Raw genomic sequence first — 14878 nt, forward strand, 5'->3', positions numbered from 1 at the left:
TCTGAGAAAGGAAATGTGTTTTTTTCCAGAACAAACTTTAGCAACCGTATCAACAAATTGAGAGAGAAGGCTGTGGGTATATTATCATTGTTCTGTACAATAAAAAAAGGACCTCGCCGGTTTGAAAAGTTCCCAATTCAGTATATCAAGTTTGAGTGCCAGGGAGAGTTATTAAGGGAGCATAATATTCACCGTGCCTGTCAGCTCTGTGAATCTGAGAGCCTTCTCCCACAGACCATTTTTTAGAGGTTATTATTTCAACCTGAAAATTCTTTAGACATATATATGTGGTGTGAAAAAGGAATTAGGAAAGCCTTTAAATTAAAAGAAATAAAACGACAGGGTTTTCCCGAGCCATATAAATAGTTATGGATAGAGATAAAGGGATGGATATTTTTTCATAATGGTTTATAAGAGGTTTGGAACTCCAGAAATGTTCGAGTCAGGCTGGTGAATAATTTAGTGACTGATTCATGCGGCCCAGGCGGGCGCGGTTGGGTCGGAATCAAGTTTAGCCTCCTGGTGGGGGTGAGCGCAGTAACACACTTTTATTACCAACCACATCATGAAATGCATTTCAGAAATATTTTATGAGAAGCCCAAACCCTGGTTTTCTCCAGCTTTTTCCACGACGGCCTGAAGCTGGGGAGCTAATGCTCCTGACCCCCTCCTTGCAGGGGACCGTCCCCAGGCTGTTGTTGCAGACACAGTCTCAGATCCCTGGGAATGTGCAGGCCCTAGGGAAAGCCTCACACTGGCTATTGCAATGATGGATAGTAAAAGAGTCACAGGAAATGGTACCTTTAGCGATGGTGTCTTCGATGCTCTCTCTGCCCGCAGGTCTTTAACCCTGACACCTGGAGAGCCTGCCTCTGTGCAGCTGCGATGACACGGCCAACTGAAATGGGAAGAAATAGGAAGAAATACTTTACGGTTTCAAAACAAGGAACCTTGGTTTCCCTTCCCATCCTAATGCCATGTCTTCTTTTCAATACACTGGGAGGTACAGCATGCAGATTTCTAAAGCAAAGCAAACCATTATTTATTAGTTACTTTTGCCTCTCCAGAGAGTTCTATTTGTTTCAATTATCTTCCTTTATGAATCCTAACAGCTTTGCAATAAAGTGGTAAATATTTAAGACAAAAATTCTGTAGAAAGATTCTAAATCCAGAAATGTGTTGTATGTAGCAAATAGATTCGGAGATCTTTGAAGGTGGCTGTAGTCACCTGCTCAGATGATCTGATTATGACCAATGCTTGATACTTCCTCTGGGAAGCCACTCATCCCTGGAAACTAAACCTGGGGCCCTCTTAAGTCCTTAACCTCTGAGGCTTCCTATGTCAAGAAAGTCACCACTTACTTACAGCTCTTCATTGGAGCTGTTCTCACTCTGAACTCTTAACCCCTCAAGGGCAGACTCTCTGTCCTGCTCACTGCTTCTTAGCTCTTGTCCCAAGCACAGTGTCAGCACACAACAGCTCAAAGAAACAGTGACATTGATTGTAGGGGGCAGTTTCTGTGCCAGCAACTTGTCCGTCCCTTGAAGCAGGGCTCCTATGCAGAATGTGGACCAGGTGCCCCTACAGGATTACCAGGGACCATCGACATAGGCCCCAGCAGAATGATTCTGCTGCCGAGGGCTTGCTTCCCACAAATCCCCTGAGCACTCTCCAAAGAACACAATGAGCCTCAGGAATCTCATTTAGAGGTGCCTAAAGAGGATGTATTTGCAAAAATCAAGTAGCACTGAATGGTTGAAGGCATAAGCCTTTGGCTAAGGTATAGGCTTGCTGGTCTAAGTTATTCCTGAATAAATCAATCTTCCCCAGAGGACCTGATGGAACCTTGGAATTAGAGGAAGCGGAAAAATCACTTAGTTCTGGAGGGGTGAATAGATTTTATCGCTGGTGAATACTCCAGCACATCTGCAGTGGCTGCCTAGAGAGTGGGGCTGGGTAAGATCCCAAGGCCGCCAGGAGGGAGACTGGTCATCAATGGTGTGCCAGGGCCCAGAGCAGGGAGGTGCTGCAGGTGATAGAAATGCCAGGTATTTTCCTTCTCCAATTCTAATCTGGCTGCTCATGAAATGGAAGAGTTACAGGTCCTTTGGACAGTGTCATTTTGCAGCCTCTTTTCCAGGCAGATAGCTCTGATATTACAAAGTCTCTCTTCCCGTGAAATTACAACTCTTTCTCCTTTTTTGCTTCCAGCCACTAATCCCCTTTTCCTCTCATCTATCTGTGAGGTGGTCCCTCACTCTTAGAAAGCTGGTCCTATCTCTTTTGAAACAACTAAGTCAAAAGTCATCATAAGTGTTGGCAAAATCCCCTTTATTTTTGTTCATCAAACACTGATACCTTTGACGCGCTATTTTATCCTTATTTCTCCAACTACATGTAGGCATGGCCATTCATTCAACTCGCATATATTACTGCACTTTAAATTTCTTACCATGATGTTGTTAATATTATAAAAGCAGTAAATGCTCATTGTAATAAGTGAATTCATATGTAGATGGATAGAGGAAACGGTAATCCTTTCCCTCCAGTCTCAGCCCTTGAGGTAACGTATTCATAGACAAGTATGTATCCTGCCACAGTCATAAGTCAGGTTCCCAGGAAAGACAGTGTATGTGCATAAAAGGTTTACTTCCATCCACTACTTCCTTTCCTGGGGGGGTTACAGGGAGTGGGACTGACCAGAAGAGCTCAGGAGCTGTTCTGCATTGAAAAGGGAGAGGCCTTTGACACCCCCACCAGTCTTTGGGTCTGAGCTGCCCCAGAAGAGGGGACAGGCACAACCTTTGGCAAAGCAGCTTCCTTTGGCTGAGAGCAACTCTTAAAGAGGAACTCAGCTGTGAGCTGACAGCGGCCAACACTCCCAGTAGCTGTGAGTTGATAGTCTCAGTTAGGGGGTGCCCCATAGTACCCAGCACATCCACCCTCCCTTCTGCTCATTTAAACCTAACTATGCACAGATATACAGATATATGGGGTGTTTTATTTATAGTTTTTAACTGAAATACTCTGTAACTTGTTTTGACTTAACATATGTACATCATCATTTTCCCCTAATTTATTTATGCATACATACCCGTACTTTATTTAAACAAAGACCAAATTATGCATCCAGCCTTTTTTTAGTGCAGTCTCCTTATTTTCTTCTCTGTTGCTTGCCTCTCTCCACCTCCTCTCCCTCCTTCACTGTCCACATCACCCTCTCCCCCACCATGTGGACAGCAAGGAATGGATACTTTTGTACTTTCCTTCACGCTCATACAACCACATGCATACATATGTGTGTATGAGTTGTGCACTCAGGTTTTTGGTCATTGGGAACTACCATTTATTAAGAGCCTTCTGAGTGCCCAGGCCTGCGCCAGGCACTGGGCATACAAGAAGACTTAGCCTCCACTCTCAAGGTGCCCTGCCCACAAGGGAGAGGGATGAGGGAATGGCAGCCATAACAGGATGAAGTCACTGAGGGAAGCATGCACCAAACACAGCCATTTAGAGAATTAGAACTAGAGTGCAGGGCTCCTGTGTCCCAGTCCTGGGTGCTTTTCCATTTCATCAGCTTTAAAAATCAGGTTTCAAACTGTGGGCTGCACAATGGCCACATTGAATTTGAGCAAGTGTGTGCCGAGCTTCCCGTGGTCATGCCCACTCGCACATGGTGGTCCTTGTGATACAACCTGCAGCACCTCACTAACAGATCCATTTCACCTGAGCAACAAGCCACACAGCCCTGAACAGATGCCACACAAAGGCCTTTTCTTGGAGTAGATTTGCATATAACCTGTTTCAAGGGGAAGAGTTATTATAACAAAAATTGACGCGGCTGTGTCACAGTGTGGGCAAGTATGCCTGCGGCACCAAGTTCCAGAATCAGCAGCAGAGATAAACATCAAATGCAGAATGCATGCTCCCAAATCCTTTTAACCTACACACTTCCGGGGGTGGAAGGAAGGAGAGGGACATGGAACCACAAGAGATGTATGCACATACACAGGACTAAGGAGCATGTTGACCTGGCTCCCTGGCAACCTCAACAAACTGACATGCTCTTTCTGTCCATTCTCTCTACCCACTCACTCACCTGCACTTCCCCGCTAAGTGCCCAACCTTTTTTTCATTCCATTTTCTGAGGTGAACTTGTAATAGCTCATCACTGGGGGATGGTGGGGGGGGGGGGGGGGGGGAGTTTCACTTTGAAATGTGTCCCAAAAATGAGCATATTTTCTTTCCTCAACCAATGTTGATCCCTCTTCTACTGCATGTGTGTTCAGGACACCAAGGGGCTGGGCTTGGACTTTTTCACATGGGGCCCCTGCCCCTGATGGCCCAGGCAGGATCCGTGGATCTGGGCATCCCAGGGTGCAGCCCAGGAGGCCCTGCTGACTCCAAGCACAGATTTTCTCCAAAACCCTGTGTTTTTCCCCTTTGGCCTCAGTGAATCACAGGCAGAAGAAAGACCCTGGTGAGCCAGGTGAGACACAGCAACCGAAACCTGCAGAGGTTTCCGACTTCACGGCGCAGTTCATTTTGATAGTCTGTATACACCTTGGTACTTGGTTGGATTAGGTTTGTTTTCTGCAAATCGCTAGTCATGTTCCAGTAATAGCCATGTGATTGTAAGGGTATTGATCAGCTCTCTATACAAACTACCCAATATACAAAAGCATTATATATATATATATATATATATTAATTCTCACAGCAGTTAGTTGCTGAAAATGTATCAGATTTTGAATGGCTATCAAATTGTACCTACTCATCTTAATGAGAAAATGGGGAACTGAGACAACTATTAGTGATCTCACTGATATCCATCTCCTAAACTCACAAGCTCTCCTACCCGAAGAGACCTTGAATGACTATAGTTTGGGGCTTCTACTTGCAGGCACACATGTTTGAATGTTTCTTAAAAGGATTTCTCTGACCAACTGGTATTGGCAAGATGTTTCAAACCAGCAAGATGTGGAAAGTTCATGAATGTTCAATTATCTGCTGCTGCATAACCACTTACCTCCAAACTCAATAGGTTAGAACAGTAAAAATTATTATTGCATGGTTTCTGTGGGTCAATAACTTAGAAGTGGATTATCTGGGTGGTTCTGGCTCAAGGTCTCTCATGAAATTTCAGCTAAGATGTTGACAAGGGCTACTGTCATCTGAAAATTTGATTCCAAGGTAGCTCATTTACATCCTGCTGGGTGTTGCAAGAGGCCACCCATATAGGCCTCTCCAGGGCTGCTTGAGTGTCCTCCCAAGATGGCTGGCTTCCCCCAGGATGAGCAATCAGAGGGAGTCAGGTGGGAGCTACAATGTCTTGTATGACCTTCCTTACCATCATTTCTGTAACATACTATTGGTTACACAGATTGGACCTATTTAAAGAGGGAAAAGACAACACAAGGGTATAAATACTAGAAAGCAAAAATTAATTGGGGATCATCTTGAATGCTAGCTAACACAAATGCTTTTTTACTTCATCAATAATGATAAAGACCTGGAAGAAAGCATTTCTGTTTCTTGTATCTCTATGGAACAACACATGGAAGCACATGGAATTTGGTTCAAATTCTAGCTCTTACCAGCCATACACTTTTGGAACAGATATGTACTTAATTCCTTTTCTAATCTGTAAAGTGGGAACAATGACGTTTCCTTCTAGGACTGCAATGAGGATTAACTTAGAAATTAGATGTAAAAGGCTTTAACTCAGTGCATGGAGAAGATAGGAGCTCAAAACTTTCCTCCAAATTCCGTCACCTGAGTGGTGTGGTTTAAGGACTCTAACCAAGAGTCAGTTTTTCTCCCCTGGTTTCCAAGCCAAACAAGGGGCTCAGCCTTGGCAGTTTATGTTTTGTGTCTTTTTTCCCCTGTGAAAGATTTGCTGATGTGTAATAAAGTCAGGACATGTGAGAGACACTGTGGTACTCTCATATCTTAATTAGCAATTAATTAAGTGGAAGTGCAGGTGTCTGACAGGCTAATTATCTTTCATCATTATTACTAATAGAAAATATGGTCAGGGTAGAACAAGTTTTCCCAGAACCTCAGGTTTAACTGAGTGACCCAATGGGGAACCAAAATGAGCATGCACCCTTTCCATACTGTTTTATTGAAAGCACTTTGAAACCTGGTGATGCCTTGCACTCAGGCACTCGGCTGGCCTGTTACCTTTTGCTCTATTCTTTAGGCTCAGAAGAAGTGGAGTCCCTCCAAAAACGCACACAATCACAGTTGACAACTATGCCAACGAGGCAGGCAGCATTTCATTAACACCCTTCTCCTCACCATCAAAGAAAGTTGTGTGTGAAGGCCAGAAGAGAACTGTGCTCTAAGGTCTGAGCTGGAGGAGAGAAGGGAGGTGCTTTCTGACGATGCTACAGTGCTGTTGGCTCCATATCCCAGAAGTTCTAACCAGGAGCTGCAGAAGGACCCTAACTTAGTGATGTTGACTTCACAACTTCATGTGCACACAGGAGGGATGGCAAGTAGGGGGCCCAGAAACTGGCCACTGCTTAGAGGGCTCATGGGATGGAGTTCTCCAGGGGGAGAGGGGAGTTAGTTTTAGGCAAAGTAAGCTAGGGCCTGGCCTCCTTTGTGTTCTGAAGTCACACATGGTGGCATCATTTAACAGAGGCATCATTTAACAGAGACTAGACAAGCCATTCTTCTAGGGCTAACTTGGGGCAGTTGAACATATGTCACCCCAGAGACAGTGTCCCCACAGGGGATCATGTGGGAGGCATAAGGTTTCTGTTCCAGCCAGACCTGTGTGTTTCTATAATTGAATTACACGTACTAGATTCAGTGCTACTGCATTATCATTATTTCTAAACTAGAGGCCTGGCCTGTGGGATCAGGCCAAAAACAGCTCTCCAACATCCCCCAAGGGGTTCTGGATTTCAAGAGGGCGCAGGCTAGATCAAGGGACCCCACCGGTGCACAATTGGGGCCGGGGAGGGACACGGGAGGTTGGCCAGCTGGGGAGGGATTGCAGAGGGCTCCAGGGCATGTCTGGCCCATCTTGCTCAGTTCTGATTAGCCAGACCCCAGCAGCAAGGTAACCTACCAGTCGGAGCATCTGTCTCCTGGTGGTCAGTGAACATCATAGCGACTGGTCGACTGTCTGCCTCCTGGTGGTCAGTGCACATCATAGTGAGCAGTTGAGCAGCCTTAGCATATCATTAGCATATTATGGTTTAATTGGTTGAATGGACAACTAGACAACTGGGAACTTAGCATCTTTGGCTTTTATTATATAGGATGGGTTATATGCCTATAAGTGTCAGGGATCTGATCTGAACACCTGGTAGATTTGGAGTAGAGTCAGTTGGTATCCCTCATCAACTGGATAACTTCCATTAATCACAACTCATGATTCCAACTAGAGATAATTCATCAGGTCTAACAAGAGATCTGAGGTTAGTGGTAGGGCTGGAAGATTCCAGCATGTCCGCTGCGCTGTTGGGCACCCTAGCTCTATTTTTTTTTTCTTGCCTTAATTTAATAGCTTTTTAAAAATTAAATGCATTGGGGTGACATTGTTTAATAAGACTATATAGATTTCAAGTAGACATTTCTATGATGCATCATCTGTATATTGCATTGTGTGCCCTCCACCCAAAGTCAAATCTTCTTCCATCCCCTTATATTTGAACCTCTTACCCTTTACTACCCCCACACCCTTTGGTAAACACCAGACTATTGTTTGTGTCTATGAGTTTCTGTTTGTTGTTTTTCTTGTCTGTTCACTTGTTGCTTTTAGTTTTATATGCCACATATGAGTGAAATCATACGGTTCTTAACTTTTTCTGTATGACTTGTTTCGCTTAGCATGATATTCTCCAGAACCATCCATGTTGCCACAAGTGGGAGGGAACGTGAACTGGTACAGCCACTATGGAAAACAGTGTGCAGGTGCCTCAAAAAATCAAGACTAGAGTACCCACATGACCCAGCAACCCTGCTGCTGGGTACCTACCTGAACAATTTGACAACATTTATTCACAAACAGAGATAGGCACCCCTATGTTCACTGCAGCATTATTCATGGTGGCCAACGCATGGAGACAACTGAAGTGTCCCTGGATAGAGGACTGGATAAAGAAGAAGTGGTACATATACACAGTGGAGCACTACTGAGCCGTAAGAAAAGATGAAATACTGCCTTGCTCTGATGCTTCCTTCGCCCTGCCCGTGGGTGGCTGTGCTGTAAAGGGCAGGATCACCTTTTCGATCACTGGGCGCTGTGTAGTTTTTTCCAGCCTACATTCCTGGTGCTTTGAGTTGGTTCCTTACTAAGCATCCCCTGTGCCTCGACAACCTTGTGGGTGAAACCACAATCTACAACCCTAGTTCGAGCCGATTCGGTGCACAAATAATGATTAGCAATGCGCTCCATGTCTTAAAAGGCAAACTGCTACACCAAGTGTTAGCAGTGGTTTCCTCTGGGGCATGTTTTTATTCCCTTTGTCTTTTTCCACTTCATCTATATTTCTTAATTTTTCTGTTATGTTTGTATTTGGCTTTAGTAATGAGAAAATAAATGTTATTTTAACAATTTAGTAAGTATGGCATCACTTATGTTACAAAGTCTTATTGCCATGGTCCTTAGCCTGGGGTCCACAGAGAGCCCATGCACTTAGATGGGAAAAAAATTCCATCTTTATTTTCCCCAAGCTCTAACCAAAATTTAGCAATTCCTCTCATTTTGAACATGGGCAACAAGTCACAGTAGCATTAGCTATAACTGTAATTTTGTCACCAATAGAAATCACAGATATTTTTATATCTCATTACAGTTGGTGCAGATATGTTGAAATATTGTTTAAGCTTATTACTATTTCAAAATTACGGTAGTTATTAGACCCGCCAGCAGATCTTGTTATTTACTACGTTAATAAAGAAGCCTATATATTACTATATAGCAAATTTGTGGGGTTTTTTAGTATTTTGATAACTGCATTTCAATAAAAATGCAGTTTTCTCTGCAATCCTATATATTTTATCTTACCCATTTAAACCATTACCATATTCTGAGAAGGGTCTCATATGCATCACTAGGCTTCCAAATGGGTGGGGATCCAGAGCATTAAAAGGGTGAATTAGCCCTGGAGGGGAGGAAGGAACCGACCTGTGTTGACACCACAGTGATCCAGGCCCTGGGCTTTCTGTACATTGCCCTACTGGAGCCCCTTAAAAGCCTGAGAGGGAAGTATTGCTACTGCCCCCATTCTACAGTCAGGAAATTGAGACATCAAGACGTTAGTAATCTGCTCAAGGTCATTCTGCATCTAAGTGGCAGAGCTGATTAAGAGCTCAGGCAGGCAGGATGCAGATGGCTGGCCTCCCTTGGCCTCCCCTTATCTCCACAGATGAGTCAGTATTGAATGTGCTACCTCATGTGTTTGTGTGTGGCTGAGCCAGATGGGAGTTTGTGGTCTGGAAGTTGATAGGGTGTTCTTGACCTTCCCAACAACAGAACAAATACCTCAAGAGCAGTATCGAGGCCATTTTTCTTCACTTGTCTGTCTAAAGCCCCCAAGGTAGTGAAATGAAGGAACTGATATTCCAAACACTTGATATTTTTCAGCCATGGAAGGCACCCTCCCCTCCCCTCCCGCAAGTCCACTAACTCTTGTTATAGCCTCACTGTGGGAGCCATGGCGTGTCCTTAGCCCACCTGGCTTTTCTTATTCTGGAGAAGCCCTCCCAGCCTCTGCCTCTTCCCTGCTCCACTTTCCATTCCTACCTCTTGGCCTGCAGTCTGTCTGCATCTAAAGGGAGCCAAAAGTTCTAGTGGCCAAAGCCTGACAGAGACAAATGCTTCATTACCAGGAGGTCTCAGGTACACGGTTGTTAAGTGACCACCAAACATGGACCGCCACACTGGAAGGGCACCCCTCGAAGAGCACTTAGCTGGGCCCTAATTGCATTTGCTAGACATTGATCACCAGGGTAATTTCCTGTCCTAAGACATGTGCTCTCCTTAGCGAGAAAAGCCATAATTGAGGCCAAAAAGATCTTAGTTGGGTTTATATTCAAGAACCTGATGCAGAGTCTTGGGAGCCTCCTCAAACCCTCAGATTTCACCCTGTCAAAGCTGGCCAGTCCCCCCAGTGGTGGGTTTTCAGAACAAAACCATAGACATGGGCTAAGAGGAAACCATGCTATCAACATCTCCCCCTTACATCTATATTTGAACCGACACTGAGATTCTTGGAGATACAGTGACTTTGTCATCAGTCTCCCCGGGAGGGCCTGATGAAGAGAGCAGTATAGCCTTGAGAAATGCTGGAGGGATGCTCCCAAACAAACCCACTCAGCCTCCCACACTGCAGTCATCTGACTTCACCACTAGCCAGGAAAAGAAAGCAAAGGGAAGGAGGAAAAGAAAAAGTATTTACTGATCACTTATTATTCGCTGGAACTAAAAGGTACTGAGTAAGAAATGGCTCCTGCCCTTGAAAAGAAGCTCACAGTCCACAGGGAAGACTCAGTCGTGTGTATACAGAGAGAGTTCCATATGGCTCCTGTGGCCAAGAGTGTAATGGAAGGGTGAGAGTGAGCAAAGCATCCTGGAAGCCCAAGCATGGAGTCCAAGAAGGCTCATATCGGAGTGGAATCCGGGGAAGACGGAAGCACCAAAGCCAGAAATGAGAAAGAGCCTCCCTTTCCAGAAACAGAGAACCAATTGTGCAGAGGCCTGGTAGCTCCCGAATCTCAGAGTGAGATCGAAGAGGAGCACAGACCCTCTTGCATGATTGAAGTCTACAGAAATCTCCCAGTTCCTCCTCAGAATGTGCTAGAACCAAGGCGGCCCATCCTTAGGCCAGGCAGTTGCTTATGCGCTATGACTGGAAGGTCTTCACAAAACCTGACAAGTTCCTGTTTCTGAAACTCACGTTTCTACCAATAGATTCATGCCTTTGTCTTACTATTTGCCCTTCCCAGAGATGTTTGCATTTTAAGCCAATGCACAAGTCACTCACACTATAGCATAAACTAGCATCATCAGCTATTGGTCTAGGTCACCAAGGGAGAAGAGGATTTAAGGACTGCCATAGAGGACATAAAAGGATAAAGAAAGTATGGCAAAGCCATGAAAAAACAACAGAGATAAAGCAGACAAATTAACGTACATCACACTTTGTGTGCTTTGACAGGAAGTCAGCAAAGGAGGCTCTAGTTGGTAAGTGGGCCTGGAATATGGAGTGGAAGGGAGCTGGTACTGGGTTTGGTTTTTGTTTTTGGCTTTTGTAGTCAGACCACATTTATTGCCATGGCAATTCCCTCATCATCCAGTCCTTCCTCTCCCCACACTGACAAGTGCCACCCTGAAAACGGAGGCTCCACGTGACCTCCCTGCACTCTGAAGCTGTGGGTCCTGCCATAGACGGGCTGTGGGAGAAATCTCAGGTGGGCTTCCCCTCTCCTGCAGCCAAACAGTGTTTCTCTCTGAGGCATTGTTGATCACATTTCCAGACAAAATGCATCTGAAAGGTAACCATCCAGAACCACTCAGTTCCAGGGCCTGACTCCCAGCAGCACCAGAAATCCCAAACAGGGGTGGTGAAGGGAAAGGAAAGATTTTCAATTTCCTTTCATTGGTCAGGATCACTGGGAGATCACACTAAGCAGTGTCTGCAGTGGCAGCCCCTCCTGCCTGCAGGTAACCCTGGCCTGCAGCTCAAGGGTTTGGTCTCTTGGACAGCAAACAAGAGCCCCAGCCCAGGCCTGAAAGAGGGAAACTAGAACTTCACCTTCGGCACCTTTCCTCTTTCCCAACCCCACCTTCACTTCTAATCTGCCCACTTGTCCCATCAGTGGGGCCCATCACTGGGGCCCTAGCATATCTTGCCTATTTCACCTCTTCCTCCATGGGGCTTCCTGCCTCTATTCTCAGCCCTCTTCTAATCCATTCTCCACGCTGCTCCCAGAAGATTTTTTCTTAAGTAAATCTGCTCAGGTTATTTCCCTTCTTAAACCTCTCAAGGTTTAAGATGTGTCCAAGGACTCTATGATCTGGTTCCCCTTCTCTCCCTGATCCCCACTCTCTCTCTGCCACCCTCCCCTGCCTCATCTCTGCATGCCAACTCCTTGCATATTTCCAACCCCCACACTCTCACTATCTGCTGTTGTATCTGCCTAGAAACATCTACATGATTGAGATTTATCCTCCAGGAGTCACCTCCTCCAGGAAGACTTCCTGACTCTCCCAGGAGGGTTAGGTGCCTTCCCCCTACCTCTTCTCCCCTCCACCATGCACTCTCATAATAATCTTGCCAAGTTGTGTTGCAATTGCCCATATATAGGTTGGCATATCCTCAGCATCCTACTTTGTGCTGCCAATGGAAGAGTGTCAGCATCATACCACAGCGCAGACCTTCAGCTCCCTGCACCTAAGGCTAGGCTTGGAGTCTACTAAGTAAAGGAAAAACGCTCACATTAAATAGTGCTGCATGCTGCTGGCAACTGTGTGCAGAGGGAAAACAAACAAGTGATTAAGGAATGGCAGGAGAGTATTTCACTAAGAGTCCTATCCAAATAAAATAACAGGAAAAGTGCCTTTCAGTTCTGATTAACCGCAGCTGAGAATTAAAGATCATTTGTAACAAATCATTACAGTCAACTGATTAAAAATGAATGAGTATGTACAAAGAGCCATTACTGAATCTAGGACTGGGGGAAAAGGGAGAGTTTAAAGCACATTAACATGAGACCCCCAACCTGAGTGTGTCTGCATGAGGTTGACTTACCATTTACATCAAAGGGACACCACACATCAGAAACAGCATGAATCTGAGTTCAAGTACAGCTTGGGGTCCAAACCCCATGCCTGGTTCTGTGAAACTGCTAAAACCTCTCTAAATTCTCATCTCTGTCACTGAGAAAATAATAATGGGGATTCTCAGTATTAGACTGAAACATTTTAAATTACCAATATTTGACTATATTTGACCTACAGAAGTGGCAATTTCATATGGTTCAACCTAATATTTAGCAAAACACACTACTGTGGGAATCAAAACGAGATGATGGTTGTAAACTGGAAGATACAGTAGAAATGCAAGGCTTGCTGCAAGTATCTCCCAGCATTAGAGCAAGACTGTGACAACTGGCAGCAGCCCGGTGGTACTCAGCTTGAGGCAAATCTCAGGAGCCAAGAGCCTCCCTCAACTGCACGAATTAATGTTAGGCTGGAGGAAGGGAAAACAGAAAGACAAAAAGAGGTCAAGAATTCCTTCAACACCCAACCCAGGCACTCCCTTTCTCAGCCCTGCCTCTCCACCAGGGCCCTTGCCCCATCCCTGCTGGCATCTCACTGTCAGTTTGCAGTGGGCTCAGAAGGGGGCACTGTGTGGGATTAGATACACTTAGTCCATCTCCGGCTCTGGGGGTCAGCCTCCCATATGAACTCTCACTGCCCTTACTCTGAGGACACCTCTGAATCTGAGTCACTGGTATGAAATGGGTTAATAAATAAATGTTTAGTTGAATAAATGAATGAGTCAATGAATAAGCTCTCAAATTCTGCTGGCTAGGCCAGTCGCCTGTCCTTCTGCCATCTGGCAGGGTGCTAGTGGAGGATAAAGGCATTCTGCTCCCACACCCCCGGGCCACGGAATTACCATCACCCTACATCTCCTCATTTGATGCAAACAATGACAAGCAAATTCTCCATACTTACAAAATACTTGTAATGAGAAAGCTTATTCTTACTTTTAAAATAATTTCTACATGGCAGTGGTCCAAACCTCTACTTACGAAACAATGATACATATTAATCCTATATATAATACACACACACACAGTTTTTTAAATTTCCTTTTTCTAGCTGCATTAATTAAAGAACTTATTCAGATTTAACTTATTCCACCAAATTCACTCCAATGCTTTTTTGCCCTCATGCAGGCAAAACGTGCCCTCTCTTCACCCTTGCTAACTCATTATTCTAAAGAGTTGATATATCCCCAGTTTGATCTTCTGCATGTGGCTTCAGCCTGGAACTGGGAGGCAGAGCTGAGGGCCAACTGCATGGGTATGACAACGTGCTCAGTCACACAGGTCCTTGTGCTCAGAAGGGACCCTTGCTTGTGCTTGGCTTCCTGCTATGCAGTTGCCATCTTGAAATTCTTAAAAATATTTGCACAAAGGGCCATGCATTTTCCTTTTGCACTGGGCCCTGCAAAAGTACATGGCCAGTCCTGGCAGAGATGGAAAGAAAAGGAGACAGTGAGCAAACTGGAGGCAGCAAGAGTGATGACGTAACCCAGGTTTAGAAGGGGCCAAGGGAGAGTCTAAGGAGTGGCTAAGCTGGCCAGTGGGGGCCTGTTATAAAAGCTGGAGGGCATGCTCAGTGGTTGAGCACTGACCTATGAACCAGGAGATCACGGTTTGATTCCAGGTCAGGGCACATGCCTGGGTTACGGGCTTGATCCCGTGGGGCGGGTGTGCAGGAGGCAGCCGAACAATGATTCTCTCCCATCATTGATGTTTCTCTCTCTCCCTCTCCTCTCCTCTCCTCTCTGAAATCAATAAAAAAAAATATATTTTTAAAAAAGCTGGAGGGCAGGAGTGCAGCTACAGAGGAGAGACAGGCTCTGGGAAAGGGAAGTTCGCTAAGGAATCCTACATGCCTAGAATTGTCAGATTCCTGCTGGGGGCGGTGGGCGGGGGGCGCTGCGAGAGGGACCCCTTTTAACATGAAGGCAAGAAATGAGTCCTCCAACTTAAGAAGACTGCATGTCCTAGGGCCAGCCAGCAGTCAGAGAGTAAAACCAAAATAAGTGGAAGAAGTTGGCCATTGTATTAATGTGACACAGACTGGACATGTCATTCGTTTGCTTATTCATTCCCTCA

General features: G+C 45.3%; 1 protein-coding gene across 3 annotated transcripts in view; it reads right to left on the reverse strand.

The window, feature by feature from the left end:
* Positions 1-14878, reverse strand: part of TNR (tenascin R) — a 323190-nt gene that overhangs the window by 142917 nt on the left and 165395 nt on the right. For all 3 annotated transcript variants that reach the window (XM_070396418.1, XM_070396416.1, XM_070396417.1), the window contains exon 2: positions 802-898. The gene's annotated coding sequence lies outside the window, so the exon portion shown is untranslated. The remainder of the gene's footprint in view (positions 1-801; positions 899-14878) is intronic.

The sequence above is a fragment of the Myotis yumanensis genome, unplaced genomic scaffold (genome assembly GCF_028538775.1).
Source record: "Myotis yumanensis isolate MYYU_CA2020_CCGP unplaced genomic scaffold, mMyoYum1.0.hap1 SCAF_17, whole genome shotgun sequence".
NCBI classification, from domain to species: Eukaryota; Metazoa; Chordata; class Mammalia; order Chiroptera; family Vespertilionidae; genus Myotis; species Myotis yumanensis.